Below are 15,883 nucleotides of genomic sequence, written 5' to 3' on the forward strand. Positions count from 1 at the left end.
ATACTAGAATAGAGCGATGAAATCAGCATAAATTTTGATCATCTGAATAATATTTTCTGAAAGTAATTTATATAAAGAAGAAAGTGTTGGGCCTAAAATAAAACTCCAAGGAACACCGGCATTGCTATGAAAAAGAAAATGAACATACTCCATCAAGAGTTACTCGTAAACTTCGATCTTCTGCTGGTTGAAGATTTAGTTTTCATTACTGACAATACTTAGAATACCATTACACATTAGGTTAGTTGTCTAACAACTCACGGCTGAGGAAATGAAGGCATGATAACACTGTGGATTGAGTTATTGGTTCCATTTTAATTGCCATACAGATTGTTAAGTTTGGCAGGGTTCGCCTCAAGAAGATCGAAAGTTTTATCTGCCGAAACTTTATGATAATAAAATCCAAGATGGGAAAAGTACTTCAAGCAATCACAATGACCCGCATGATTCAAAGTATAAAACTTTATCTTAAAATAATCCGAAACAAAACATTCCACTTCATAATAATAAAAGTCATTGAATTCTGAAGATTTATGTCCAAGTGTTTGTTTTCACACAATTTCATATATAGAATTGCTTAATAATTTGATTAGCTAAACTGTTTTTCATTATATTAACTTGCAGAAAATCAGTTGCTATCTGTTTCATGCTTTGTATTACTATCTTATTCATGAAAATATTTCACAATGATCTTCATACTCTCCCTAGTCAATAAACTTTATAGCGTTTTTCGTCATGTTCAATATTCCTTTCGGTTCTCTAATAAGTTTTATGTAGTTGATCTGATTTTCTCCCTTGATATTTCTTCGCTTTTCTTTTCTTTTTGTGCTTCTTTTCCTTCTTCTTCTTCTTCTTCTTCTTCTTATTCTTATTCTTATTATTATTAATCCTGTTCTTTTTCTTCTTCACCTTATATTATTATTATTATTATTATTATTATTATTATTATTATTATTATTATTATTATTATTATTGATTCTCACACTATTCATAACTAGTAATTTCTCACTGAGTAAACGAAATCTATTCCCCTGGAATTTGATTGGCAACAACAATCTCAATATTTATACTTCTCTTCTTTCTAATCTATTTTTAAGACTCATAAAAAGCGACATTTATTAAATATAGGCTTGCATGGTATCGAATTCAAATTAATGCATCGTTTGTCATGAAACGATGTCACTTGACTGTTTTACCCTGATGTTTTACATCATGCTAGGGGTTTAAATGAGGGGAAATAGCCAAACTCAGTCGGGTAACCATACGGGTTTTGGCTTGTTGTTACTACTGGATGCTATCACGTGATTCCTTGTAAAATGCTACTCGTGATAACGTGTATTACCTTGGTATACCGTCTTGTTTGCAATTGCATTCCCCAAAAAGAGAGGGGGTTTACAAAATAAAGATATTCTTATTTCTTGTGTAGAATGCTATCCAGCACAAAGGAAGTCTAAAGGCAGTTTATCGTTGTATACACCTGAATCAGAAATATTCATTTAAAGAGATTGGGTTGGAGACGACTAGTTGGACGAAATATAGAGAGGAAGAGAGAGATTGAGAAATCTTCAGAGGATACAGAAAAGAGATACGACGAAGAGGGAGAAAGACAGAGAAAGAGAGGTAGATAGAGGTAAAAGTGATAGAGAGAGGGAGAGAGTTGGCGAGAGCGAAATAGATCAGTCTTTTCGTGCGGATGTACTGACATATTAAATTACTTTAATATTATTTCCAGAACAACAACTGCATTATCCATTGTTCTGCGTTTCTTTATTTACATTAAATTTGAAAGATTTCTCCTGGGTTCTTGGCTTTAGGCAATACTTGAGCTCTTCTTGCCCCTCCCCCCTTTTCTCTCCCACTGTCTACTTCTTATGATGCTTTTGTCTCTATCTCTTACTTAAACCAAGCCACGCACTGTTAATCTCATTAAATTTTATTTCTTAGATAATCTGTAGACGAGAGTAATTTTTAGAGATTAAGAGTGAAACATCTAGGTATGTGACAACTAGGGGTCGATATGATGCTTTGTAGATTTATTTCAAACACAAACAAGAAAAGGTCGTCGTTTTGCAGAGTGTTCATCTTTGTCCTTATCTTTTGCTTTTTGTTTCTCTACTCTTCCTACTCCTCCTCCATCTAGACGTACATGCCGCCAGTTGGCAGACGCATTGCACAGGTGTGTTTTAAAAACACTTGTTTATTCCTATTGTTTTTGACTAAATTGATGCTAAATACGTGTATGACAAAGATCAAATGATAATAAGCCGCAAAATAAAGCCCTAAAATGTAATTAGTTTCTAAATACAAGCGTGCCTTGGAAACAATTTGTGGGTTTGGGTGTGTATGTGCAATGTGAGATTCACAGCAATTCTGACATAGTTACGTCCCTAACATGATCGAATAGGGATCTCATTGTCGATATTGTCAACGAGAACTCTCTTTGTGTTCTTGATCACGATATTAAACGATACTAGTACCAATATTCGGTAGTAGAAGTACATTACTGAAAATAATCTCATCGAGTGAAAGATTTAAGATGCATATTAGCATACCTGGGTGTCACCGAATTATCTGAGCAAGAAATTTATTATTCGTATCGTGTAGATTAGATTCGTTTTAAAGAAATACATCCAAATCAAGGATAGATTTACTGAAATAACGTTTTCGTTAAATATGTTTTCAGAAAAACGAATATGCGTTAACAATGAAAGTGATAGAGAGTAGGAGACAGATTGAGAGACAGAGAGAGAAAGAGAGAGAACGATTAGTGGATAAAATGCTACCTCAGTTACAAACCTGGTACGTTTTACGACCCTGCACGGTACATAATATATATATATATATATATATATATATATATATATATATATATATATATATATATATATATACATACATATATATATCCCCGAAACAGTGTTTCATATATATATATATATCCTGAAACAGTGTTTCATGGTAAACAACTGATGACCCCTTAAAAAATAAAAAAAAATTGGTATTATAGTAAATTCGAGAGAGTTGATGCAGTGATTGCAGGTGATTAAATGACTTACTGGCTAGATGTTTTTTTTTTTGTTTTTTTTTAACGAATGATAAAAAGTAAATTTTTGTATGGTTTCAAATGTTAAAAACTTCAAAGACTATATATATATATATATATATATATATATATATATATATATATATATATATATATATATATATATAATTGTTTTTTTTTTTACTATAATAATTAAATACCTACAGACACTAGTGTTTCATCCTTTCAGGAATATTCAGCGCAGGATGTCACGATTAACACCAGTCGACAGATTCGTACTCAGCAACACGAGCCATCTCTGGCTTGATTAGCAAATCCCGTACCAATTCGGCTACCTTTAACCGCGTGAAATAACGTTGAATTTAAACATTTTAATTTTAAATGTTCTTTACGTTAGTAACACAGTGATCTAATCGTTATACGATGATCTATGCATAAGATCTAAATTGACTGACTTTAATTCAACTGAAAGTGCTAAACAATAAGAAACGAGTTTCCTAAAGGAGCTGCCATAATTATTTTTTACTATAATAATTAAATACCTAGAGACACTAGTGTTTCATCCTTTCCGGAGTCTTCAACGCAGGGTGTCACGATTAACACCAGTCGACAGATTATATATATATATATGTATATATATATATATATATATATATATTTATGTATATATATATATTACAGAATGGTTGTGAGGATTTAATTATTTCCAAAGCTAAACAACGTTAGAGTTACAAGCCATCAAATCGGAAGTCCGAGACTCGAGTTTCGCACTCAGTTGAACACATCCAAACTCGAGGGTTAGGAACCCGAGCCTCGTACACGCGAGACGAGTACTCTGTCACCTGATCAACCGCGTCACACACAAGAAATTCTTTGAACTAAAAGAGACCAAGAAAACCACGGCGAAATCCGACTATGGTATTAGCCTACTTCGTTTCGAACGAAGAGTGTAGCAATCCAACCAACGAGCACAAAAGTCGACGTTTCACAAGTATGAATTTAAAACTCGCAAGGACGATGCCATCCAACATGCTAACCTAGAAAGGAATTAGTAATCCCATTTTCAGAATGTGAGAGATAATGTAATTGTTTCGACCGCTAAACAATACCACCATGATATCTAAAACTACTTCATTTACTAACATAAAATTAATATACGAAAGTATAAATTTATGCGTAAACTTTAAGTATTTACTTCAAAAGTGCTCAATACGTAGGTAGAGCTAGTTAGTTAGTTATGTATATATATTTGGTAAAACTGGTAATTAGTAAAAACCTGAAGAGAATGCTCAATACTATTGCAGAGCAAATATGTGTTTTTCTTATTACCGTTTTATCTGTTTGGTTACATATGTTTCGGGTGTTGGACTATGTTTACGGTCCAGCAGCCTCGTGACTTGTGTGTATGTGCGTGTATGTCTGCATATAGATGCAGGTATGTCTACATATACATCGTTTATATATGTGTGTATGTGAGTATGTGTCGGTATATGGATGTGTAGAAATGTACATATATATGTGTATGTACGCGTATTTGCGCTTGCATTAGCGTATGTATTAATTCTTAATTACCTAAAAACAACCCATTGTCAATTGAAATGAACACGTCGATCTATAGCGATTACAAAAATTTTTAATGAAACCTTGTACTTGTCAAACACATGACACCTACAAAAACCCTTTCTCTCTCTCCTTCCCTTTCGCTCTCTCCCTCTCTCTCTCTCTCATCTGCTTCATATACATGGCCGAACAAGCAAAAAGCAGTCAAAATTTAACCATTTTTACCCACGCCTACCTGAATCTAGTACCCCCACATACACAATACAATCTAATGTATTTTAACCTTCAAAACTGAAATATTTTCGATACCCGTCTTCCTCGTCCTTATTATCTCCTACCCAAGCCTTTTATTCTCGTACTTCTTGTAAAACACTTCTTCCAAACACTAACAACCAGGTCTGGCGAGGCGGCTGGATCGTAAACATGGTCCAACATCCGAAACATATGTAACCAAACAGATAAAACGGTAATAAAAAATTAAAAAAAAACATATATATATATATATATATATATATATTTAATGAGAATAATGAAATAGTATTCCGACGATATAGTACCTAATAGTAGACTTTCAAATCTCTAAGGTCCGACGAAATTATGAAATCGTTAATTCGATTCTGATAGTGGAAACATATGTATTTAATTTTTAATGTTTGTTTAAGATTGCTAACGGCACAGATCTGTAACATATACTCTTATGAGAAAATAAAACATTTGTTCTCAAAAATTGTGAAGTTAACTTAAACATATATATATATACATATGTGCATATATATATATATATATATATATATATATATATATATATATATATATCAGTTATAATCTTATGTTTTAGTTAGAGTGAGGTGGTTCTCGATTGATTAACTGTGTCTAACTGTATCGGATATATACTCGAGAGTCAAAACAATAAGAATATTCTCTCTATATATTCCTTAGTGATGACAGCATACCTGCAGAAGTATACAACTGCTTATCAGGAAACTAAGTGCCCTGTTTTCATTAATATGGGAACTTGGTACCGGACCACAAACGTTCAAAGACGCATCAATTATTGACCTGTTTAAGCACAAAGGAAATAAGTGTCAGTGTTATAGTCATAGAGGAATTTCTCTTTTATCTGTTGCTGGTAAGATTATAGCTCGTGTAATCTTAAACATACTCAATGGTTCAATTCGTAAAACTGTGCTCCCAGAAACCCAGTGTTGTTTTAGGGCGAAAAGGCACTGTGAAATAATTTTCAGCCTACGTCAACCACAGGAGAAAGCGAAGGAGCAGAATGAGGACTTGTTCGATACATTCGGTGATTTCACAAAAACGTTTGATATCGTCTCCATCGATGACTGTTTTGAGGAGGATCGGTATTTCTGACAAGATGTTGAATGTGATTGCCTCCTTTCACTAGGGAATGATGGCGACGGTACGATCTGGCCGTGAAAAAAGTGAACCATTTGGAGTGTCAAATGGAACTAAGCAAGGGTGTATTCTTGTCCCGATACTATTTGTGATTTGCTTTTTGTTGATGCTTGAGACAGCTTTCAAGAACACTTCAGGAGGTGTAGGTGTTGAGTATCGATCAAGTGGAAGATTATTTAACCAGCAACAAGGCCAAAACCAAGAGTTCTGTGCCAACTTTTCTTCATCTCCTTTATTCTGATTACTGCTATTGTCACCTATAGTCTTGATGACATGCAGAACATCCTCAATAGCTGGTTGTAAGACCTAGGGCCTTACTATTAGTATAACAAAGACCGAAATTATGCATCAGCCAAAGCCAAACGCTACGCTCTCTTCACAACCGGTGGTATATGTTGATGGTTAAGCTTTGAAAACAGTATCTTCTTTTACATACTTTGGATTTGTTGCGTCTGATGATTCTAAATTTGAAAAGAACATCCATGTTAGTGAGACATTGGGTAGGTTGCAACACAGACTCTGGAACGGCTGCGATGTGTCTTTAAAAGTGAAGGTGGCAGTCTACAAGTCTGTTGTTCTGTTTACTCTTCTGTATGGTGTCAAAACGTGGATCTTCTACTGAAAGCATGTAAATCAGCTTGATCCCTTCCATATAAAATGGCTGCGTTTCAGTTGTAATGTTGGATGACAGAATCGTGTTCTAAATAGTGGATTACTGGGGAGATATGAAATCACTGGTATTAAATCATTTTTGATCAGGATACGAATGCGGTGTTCGGGTCACTTGTGAGAATGGATAAGCAACTTTTTTCATGGGCAACTAACAAATTTTGCCGCCCGGCAGGGAGTTCTCTGCTTCGTTACTAGGATAAACTAAAAACATCATGAAACAGTGTGAAATTTCTCTAACCTCCAGGGAGAGTGCAGCAGGGGATCGCGGTTAATGGATACAGATGTCTATTCTAGAGATCAGGGAATCTGAATGAAACCACCTTCGTGATAGGAACGCGCTTCCTGCAAATATGAAGGTAAAGCACCAGGGAAATCCACCAAGACTGAATATGTATGCCACTGTGGTTTCAAAGCACGAAGAAAAGCAGGGTTATCTGTTTACTCGAGAGGACATCTTTGATAGACGAACGTATGTAGGTTCACCGTCTGCAAAGAGTGTGCTGGACGTCTACAGGATTGCAATTATACATACAATTATAATACAATTGTTCATACAATTATATATACAATCATATATACAATTATAATACAATCGTACCTAAATTATATATAAAATTATACATGCAATTATATATACAATTATATATGCAATTATACATATAATTGTACATACAATTATACATACAATTATATATACAATTAGACATACAATTATACATACAATTATACATACAGAGCTTGCTGAAAATTGCATACTTAACCCTCATTCCTCGTTATCGAAGAGAGAATCTACCATATATATAACCACTTTAACGACTAAGCCTCTGGTATCTCTCAAAAGCCGAGTAATATCATCTTAGGATTTACAATAAATTGGTTCAAAAACAATTTCTTATTTTCTGCTCAAAGTACACCATCAGAAGTCAAAGAAGCAAGATTGGTTCTAGGTGTTTCCTCATCGCTGAAACGGGTTCGAATCCTGATAGGATCTCATTTTTCCGTCGGTGAGTTTTCAATACTTTCAGTTAATTAGACATCAACCGTTTCCTATATAAATTGTAATACGAAAACCAACACGTGGACCCACCATACAACAAAAATGAATGTACGTGTGTATTTATGTGTAAACTTATGAAAGTCTTTTTAGTCGAGTTGTAAAAGTTCATGCGGAATATGTAAACATTTTTCTGCGATGAAAATCTTTTATCCATTAGATTCACATTCAAAATAATCTTTTTGTCAAGTTTTGACTTTTAACGAATCCCCCGCTGTGAATGGTGTCGTATTAGTTTCTCTTTTATGATACGACAAAGGTAAATTACCCAAGCCGCACGTTGCCCCCACCTCACCGCAAAATGAAACCCTCCGAAGCGTATCTGAAACATTATTAAAGCAATATGAGGTACAAACCTTCAACATCAACTAGCATCTCATCAAGTGACATGTTTTCAGCGGTATTTATCCCAAGATGAGATTGGACACATTCTGAAAAAAAAAGTGTATGGCCTAAGTATCGTTCAGAGCTTTTTGTCTTGACTTCAATATGCTATTTTAAAAATGTAATATATTTGGTTTGTTAAAATATACTGTTTTAATTTCGTCTGCACTTCTTTTAAAAATGCGCAAGCTAATTTTTAATTGATTTTAAATGTAAAACAGTATGATTCAACATGCTAGGATTATCGAACAGCTTTTTAAAAAGCATTATCTCACAGCAAACAAGATATATATCTGCTAAGACGGGACAGGCTACTATGAATTACCGACCATATTAATAATGAGCACTCGAGGTGAGTATCTGTGTCGTAAGATGCTTTTCCACATTACATTTATATTTCTGCATGTTCGTACAGCCAAGAAGAGAAGAGGAAGTAAGAGAATTCAAAGGGTTAGCGGTTCAGGAAAAGAAATGATTAAACTTCAAGTTTTCTAGCGTCTGGAGACGTTAATAGGGAAAAGTGTAGGATTTTTCTTCTTGTTGAGTTGGTCGAACGAAATTACGTCAAGATGATGAAAGTGTCGGTGTCGGAACATATGTCGTTCAAATACATATAAATCAAGCACAGGGATCCAACGTAAAGTGATTGGACATGGAATTGAGTTTGATAGACAGTGTTATCGTTTGTCCCATATCGAACAGAAAAAAGACAAGCTCAGATATTGCAACAAAATGTAGCAGTAAGCTTCCACCCAATCAGTCTATAGATTCCTAGATGCCGGAATATTTTCTACACTAAAATCTCTCTACAACGATTGGATTTTCATTGGAATTCCCTACTGCTACGCATTTCCTGACATGTACAATATGTAAGAAGATAACGGTCAGGTTAACAAACATCTTGTTGCTCAATTCCCAACTTTCTATCCTGGCCCCTGTCACATGAGCCTCTTTCAATTCAGTGTTCCTGTGCCTTCTTTGTAGTGAAGAAACGTTTAAAAAGAACTACAAAAGGAAACAAATGATGTAGGTATATTCCACTGCATAACGCATTGGAGATAAAGTATATAAAACATATCTATATCTATATCTATATCTATATCTATATATATATATATATATATATATATATATATATAACACGGAAATAATGAAAAAATAATCTAATTACTGGTTCTCATTCAGCATCCGTACTCTCTTCACTTTTTGTAGTGGAAAAAAAGCCTGAGAGAATGACTTCGTTTGGGTTCCAGAGCGCAATAGTTACATATAATTGGAGGAATTGGAAGCAGTATGTGGACAAATATAAGCTAACTACAAACATTCATTGTCAATCAGGACCCACAGGTTCGTCGCTGTCGTCAAAGAGACTGTCAAGAATAATCGAAGTCAGAGCTACACAAAGATATTCGCGGCTATAGGCTGTCACAATTCAACGAGCTGCGGTACGAGGAAGAAACACATTTGTTACACTTCCAATTGTTAAATTGTAAAGGCTAGCTTCACTAGTATATTAAAATGGGCGTAACGCTATATTGTTTATGTTAAAAGGATTAAGAAAAATAGGTGTGTTGGGAAGCGTTGAGTGCCATTACGTGTAAAGGCTGATTTAAGAATCGGTGTTGAATAAAGATACTAAGGCCCATACATATCCGATTTTATGAATGTATTGTCCTCTCAGCTTCCGGCAGAAGAAAAGGCAATGTTACCAATTAAAAAAATGGTTCTTTCTAAAACGTAGATATTATTTTTCTGTTGTATGTGTTTTTGAGACTTTAATTTTGGACGAGAATACATCCCAATAGAAATGATCCTGAATAAAATGTCTCAAATAGGGGGGCTGTAACAGGTATAATTTGATTGGGCTGTTATGACCAATAACAATTATACATATTGTATGATATTAGACATTCCCTAAGACATGTCATATCCGCAACACAACACACCTGAATCACTTAAGTAAATAAAAGTGTAAATGATCTTTCATTTATTTTAGAATCAAAATTAGGCCTCTGCTTTACAATTTGTCATTTTCCGGAGCGAGCTAACTCTCTTTTAATTGGAGATTCGTTCATTTTTTCATCTCATAATTTAGGACGCTAATAATGCTGTCAGTAAGTTTTCATAAGCGGTTTACAGAAACATATATTTATTTTTTCGTCCTTTTTTGGGGGAAGGGGGTATTTATTTGTAGAACTTTTAAAGTTTTTAACAGGTGCTTCTGCAGTTTAATTAGCCGTTTTTCCTTAAGTAACGCGCCGATATTAACCCAACTAAAGAACTGTTTAATATTTCACAAAAATTCTTTTTACATTGGAGGGAGGCGGTGGAAGGAGGTGTTCTAAATATATGATAAATACACCCCCTATATAAGGTGAAAGAAAAGAAAAAATAGCTTTGCTGTAATTATAATGTGTTAATTCATTACTTTCCTCTGATGAGAGGAATAGTAAGAGTGTCATTCTTTGAAACTCCGCTTAATAAGGACTTTGAAAAAAATTTTTTGTGTATTCTGTTGAATTATAAATTTAATTGTAATTTTAATTTACAGTTGTAACTTCTTTTCTTTTTTCCTATATATATATATATATATATGTATATATATATATATATATATATATATATATATATATATATATATATGGGGGTATGCGTGTGTGTGTGTGTGTGTGTGTGTGTGTGTGTGTGTGTGTGTGTGTGTGATGAAAAGTACAGAAATAATATACCAGCGGGATGGAATATATGCAAATGGAAAGAACAGAATAGTTTTATATACATTAACATTTCGTCTTTATTTCAAGACTTTCCCGGGATGACTGATTCGAGGAAATAAATACAAATAGAATGTTCGAAAATATTTTATGCATTTGTGATGTGAGAAAAATGTTTATGCATTTTCGGACGAATTATAAGCGTTATAGTGTAAAATGATTGAATTTTCTGAATTACAAATATGTGATATTTTTATGACATGAGTGATTTTTTTAAATATTTATTTTAGTTTATACTTGTTTGCATAACGTAGTACCTGCATATGCCAATATCTATATAATCCTCGTTTTAAAACCTTTACAAGTATGTAAAAATGTATTCGTGAAATTTTCACGAGAAAGTAAGTAACTAAGACGTATTAATTTATGGGCAAACTATTAGAAATTATTTATTTAAGTTACAATCTGTCACTTGTAACTCTTGTGTGGGTGCAGAGTTTGAGGTTCACACCAAATACTTACATTGGGATCTTATCATCTATCTCGTAAAAGTGATTTTTTTTTGTTTGTTTTTAATCATACCGTTTAATATTTTAAAAGTTAATATATTTGGTGGTAGATTAAAATTTAAAATTTTCTCATGTAACCATTATGTAGAATAAACATTGAAACAGATGTACTCGTGGTGAATTGAATGGATACTATTTAATGAAAATCTGAAATATTGGAGATTTTTAAATAAGAGATTGCACCTACATTATTACCCCGAATATTCTTTATTTTATTATGTTATGGAGATTTCTTTACATTTATAAAACGCTATTGAATTTTAAAATCTTATATCTTCTATTGAGCTTCGTAATCACGTATTGAGATCGTAAAAACTTAGTTATGTGTACGCTGCTTATTTTTTTTTCTAAATAATAACATATTTTTCTTTAACTCCAAAAGCACCATAACGTTTAAAAGACAAACAGAACATCTAGCCATGTGTCCACATTTTTTCCATGCGATAAATCAACACATTAATAAATTTCGTTAGCTGAACATTACGACTTCCATTCTCCTTCAAGAGAAGATAAACAGTGACATTTCCACAGCCAATATAATTCATAATAGACTTAACAGATTGGAACCCAACTAAGGTCAATTGATGAAATAGGATTCGGTGCATCATATTGCTCTAGATCTCTACCTAATATAGGGAATATAAGGATTTGAAGCAGCTTAATATATTATAAAAGAATTCAGCACATATTGGCAAACAAAAAAAAACAGAGAAGGACTCAGCCATAAAAGTTGTCTGAGACAGGGTCCAAAGACTTTAGTCCTCTTCCCAAGCAAACCAAGATTAAGTCAGATTCTTTGATTTTAAAAATTAATGAGTAGTTACTTATAACTAGCAGCAGGCCAGTTATGAATAAATCTTATCGAGATAATTATTTTACGAAGAAAATATTTTTGATAGGATTCGAAACGGTCATTAACTAGTAAAACATATTTAAACGGGCGGTTCGGAAAGAGTTTTCCAGCGTAGCATTATTTAAGGCGAAATAATATACTTGTTAGCATATAAATAGCACGATTCCATTTAACATTTAAGACAAATTAATGCCTTCTCAGCAGTTTCACATTTCGAGAGGGTAGGTTTCAGGACTATTCATCAGATTTTGAGGTTAGCGATTAAGTGATTACTATAGACCTGATGAGTTTTTCTATGTTCCTGCTTTGTAGATCACGGGATATTTCTACGATTCCATTACCAGGAGAATTGTTATAAGTTGGAAGGTATGCTACTTGGTCTACTATATAGGTACACATGTGTTCACAAAGAATTTGATAAGAAGTCACAATTTATCAAGTCTCAAAGATCACCCGGGAAAGTATAAGGTAAACTGAGTATCAGGTCGACTGTTAGACAACACCGTTATTATTGAGAAAAATAATTATTTAATAACGTGTTTAAAAATAATTTATTTAAGTTGGACTTGAAAACGACCACATTTTTGTCAACTGGGAAACTGAACGCACACACACACACACGCACACACACACAAACACACACACACACACACACACACATATATATATATATATATATATATATATATATAATTATAGCAACAGATAATCTTTTTCGCCTTTTGAAAGCTTATTAATACGAATCTAAAACTGATATGCTGACCGCCTGATTCAAACCCCCGATCTCGAGTCTAATGACCAGATATCTGTAACCGTTCGAACAACATAGCAACTGTGCGGATGAGATGTATAAATGTTGTTTATAAATATGCACATTTTAAATACATCAGACGGTGATGAAAAAGAGGAGGGAAGCTATAAATCTGTATTTGATCAACAAAATTAATTTATCATAGCGCTTTTTATTTCAGTGACGTCGTTTATTATTAATATTAATAATTGAACTAGTTTTATCCTCATGCAAACCTGTTATGGAGTGCTGAGCTCCAACTTATCTGCTGTGCGAATAAAACAGTTTAATACTGTTTATGGGGAGTGTATTATGCATATATATATCCACCGCATGATTTGGTTTAGTTTCTTTAGTTATACAGATGCAGCTTGTAGCATCAAAAAATATTTCTTATACCCCATTCCCTGACACATGCACTACCGTTCCCTAAACGTCTACCAGATCGTCAGGATCAGCAAGCGTCACGTCTAGACCTATTTCCGACCACAGTTTTCGAGGATCGTGTAACAAGTACCCACTACCCTCTTGGATGCTGATCATAATGTGATAATGATAGATACTACCCAAAACTCTCGATCCCAAGTTGAAGGGTCATTGCTCAAAATGACAAGGTGCTACAAGAAATCTGAGTGGGGCGCTACCAGTGACCACATCAGAGATGCTCTCCGAGGAAATATTGTTGCTCTTTATGCTTAACAGTGCGCAAATGAGACTACTGAACGGTTATAAATATCAAAAAAGCACATATTCATATATGGATGTTCTATAATAAGCCCTATTTCCCCCAATAGCTCACTCCTACATGCGCAGCTGCCATTGCCCAACAGCAGCATGCATATTGCAAATTTATCTGACATAAGTGCAGTACAAATAGGCAGAAGATTATAGAAACTAGAAATAATTGTAAGAGCAAAATAACCACAGCTAAGAGAATATATACAGAAACTTCCAGAAAACGAATTGAAGTACAAAAATTAGAAACTCGGGATTTCCGGAAAATTAATAACAGTGTAGAAGATAATGAGCAATCAACTATTCCTCCACTGTCAAAAAACCTTGAAGTTGTTTGTACAGCAACCGAGAAGACTAAAATTCTTGTAAGATGGTTTGCCTTTAACACTGCTTTAGACCCAGGAAGACACTCTCTTCAGATTTTCTTTTGTGGAAAGTACCTCATTCGATGATATGAAAATTACCATCCTAGACTTCATGTTATCATAAAGATCTAGACACTTCAAAGGTATATGGACTTGAACTCATACCAGTTATACTATTAAGAAAATGGTCTGCTGAGGTTTCTCTAAACTTTTCATCAAATGCCTTAACGAACCTTTCTTTCTTGACTGCTAAAAATTGTTCTATAATACCAGTTTATAAGAATTTTGGCGAAAGAACTAACTTACTAAATTATTCAATCCTTTCCATTCCCTTACTTAAATGCCTTTTACTCTTGTTCTCTACCTTTTTTTCTACTCTCTCTTTTTCTCTTTCAGTCTCTTCTGTCCTTTTCACTCATTCTCTCTTTTACTCATTGTATCACCTTGTTTCTCTCTCACTCTTTCGTCCTGGTTCTTTTTCTCTGACTCCATTTCTCGTTTACTCTTTTTGTTTGTATCTTTCTCTTTCCTCTCACAGTCTTTCTGAATTACTTTTACTATATCACACTCCTCTCATTATCTTTCTCTCTCATCCCCTTTCTCTTTCTCATGTACTATCATTTTTTACTATTTCTCCTACACTTTCTTTTTTTAGTCGTTGTTTTTCCGTAGCTACATCTTTACTCTTTCTTCTTAACACTCTCTTTCTCTCTCTCTCTCTCTCTCTCTCTCTCTCTCTCTCTCTCTCTCTCTCTCTCTCTCACACACACACACTTTTTATATATCTCACTCTCATGCGATTACTTTTTATCTCGCACTCATTTTTCTTTTCTGCTTTGCTCTATCCTTCTTTCTCTTTTATTTCATCTGTTTATGATGTTTTTAGTTGCAAACTTATTCGTTTCTCACATTACAACGACGAGCAGAAAAGAAATCGTCATCTTGTCTATCTGTCAGACTAGGTGGAGATAGGGGATACGAAACTTAATACAAAGCTAGAGACGCTCAAACCAGAAATAGATACCTGTCGAGTTGTTTATTCAGGGTGGAAATCATAATAGAACAAGACAAATCTATTGAGGGTCGCTCGATAGTTCACCCACCTCTAGGTCACCCCCCCATACATTTAAAGTCGTTTTATTTACAATCCGTTGTTCATGCAGGTCTATTTGTGCGCCATAGCTTTAACTGGCTTCAGGAAACCGGAATATTAACCAACTTCAAACAGAAAGTCTTACAAAGTCAGAGGATTATTCTCGAATAATAGTAGCCTGAGTATTTAGGTAATGAAATAATAAAATAAAGAAATAAAAAAATGTTTGGCATTAATTTTAAATATATATATATATATATATATATATATATATATATATATATATATATATATATATATTTACAAAAATTAATCAAATAATCAAATAGGTGGTTTGATTTTTTAGTACTTCAGCATTTTACTTACCGTGCAGAAACAACGTTATTATATACAAAGTCATTTTTGACATGTGGAGGTAGCTTTGTTAACTATTCTGTGCTTTCATCGGACAATATAAAAGTTATATCATGGTGTAAGTTAAATACCATCTAAGCCAACACAGCTGTCTTAATTCTAAATTGAGTCAGTTAATATGCTTGGATCTCTTCAGTGTAGCAAACTCTTCATGTGGCTCATTCTATTCAAACCTGTAGAGAATTATCTATTCTAATGTTATAAAAAAATTCTGTACCAAATTG

Source organism: Euprymna scolopes, chromosome 25 (assembly GCF_053919585.1).
Source record: "Euprymna scolopes isolate OS-2025 chromosome 25, ASM5391958v1, whole genome shotgun sequence".
NCBI classification, from domain to species: Eukaryota; Metazoa; Mollusca; class Cephalopoda; order Sepiida; family Sepiolidae; genus Euprymna; species Euprymna scolopes.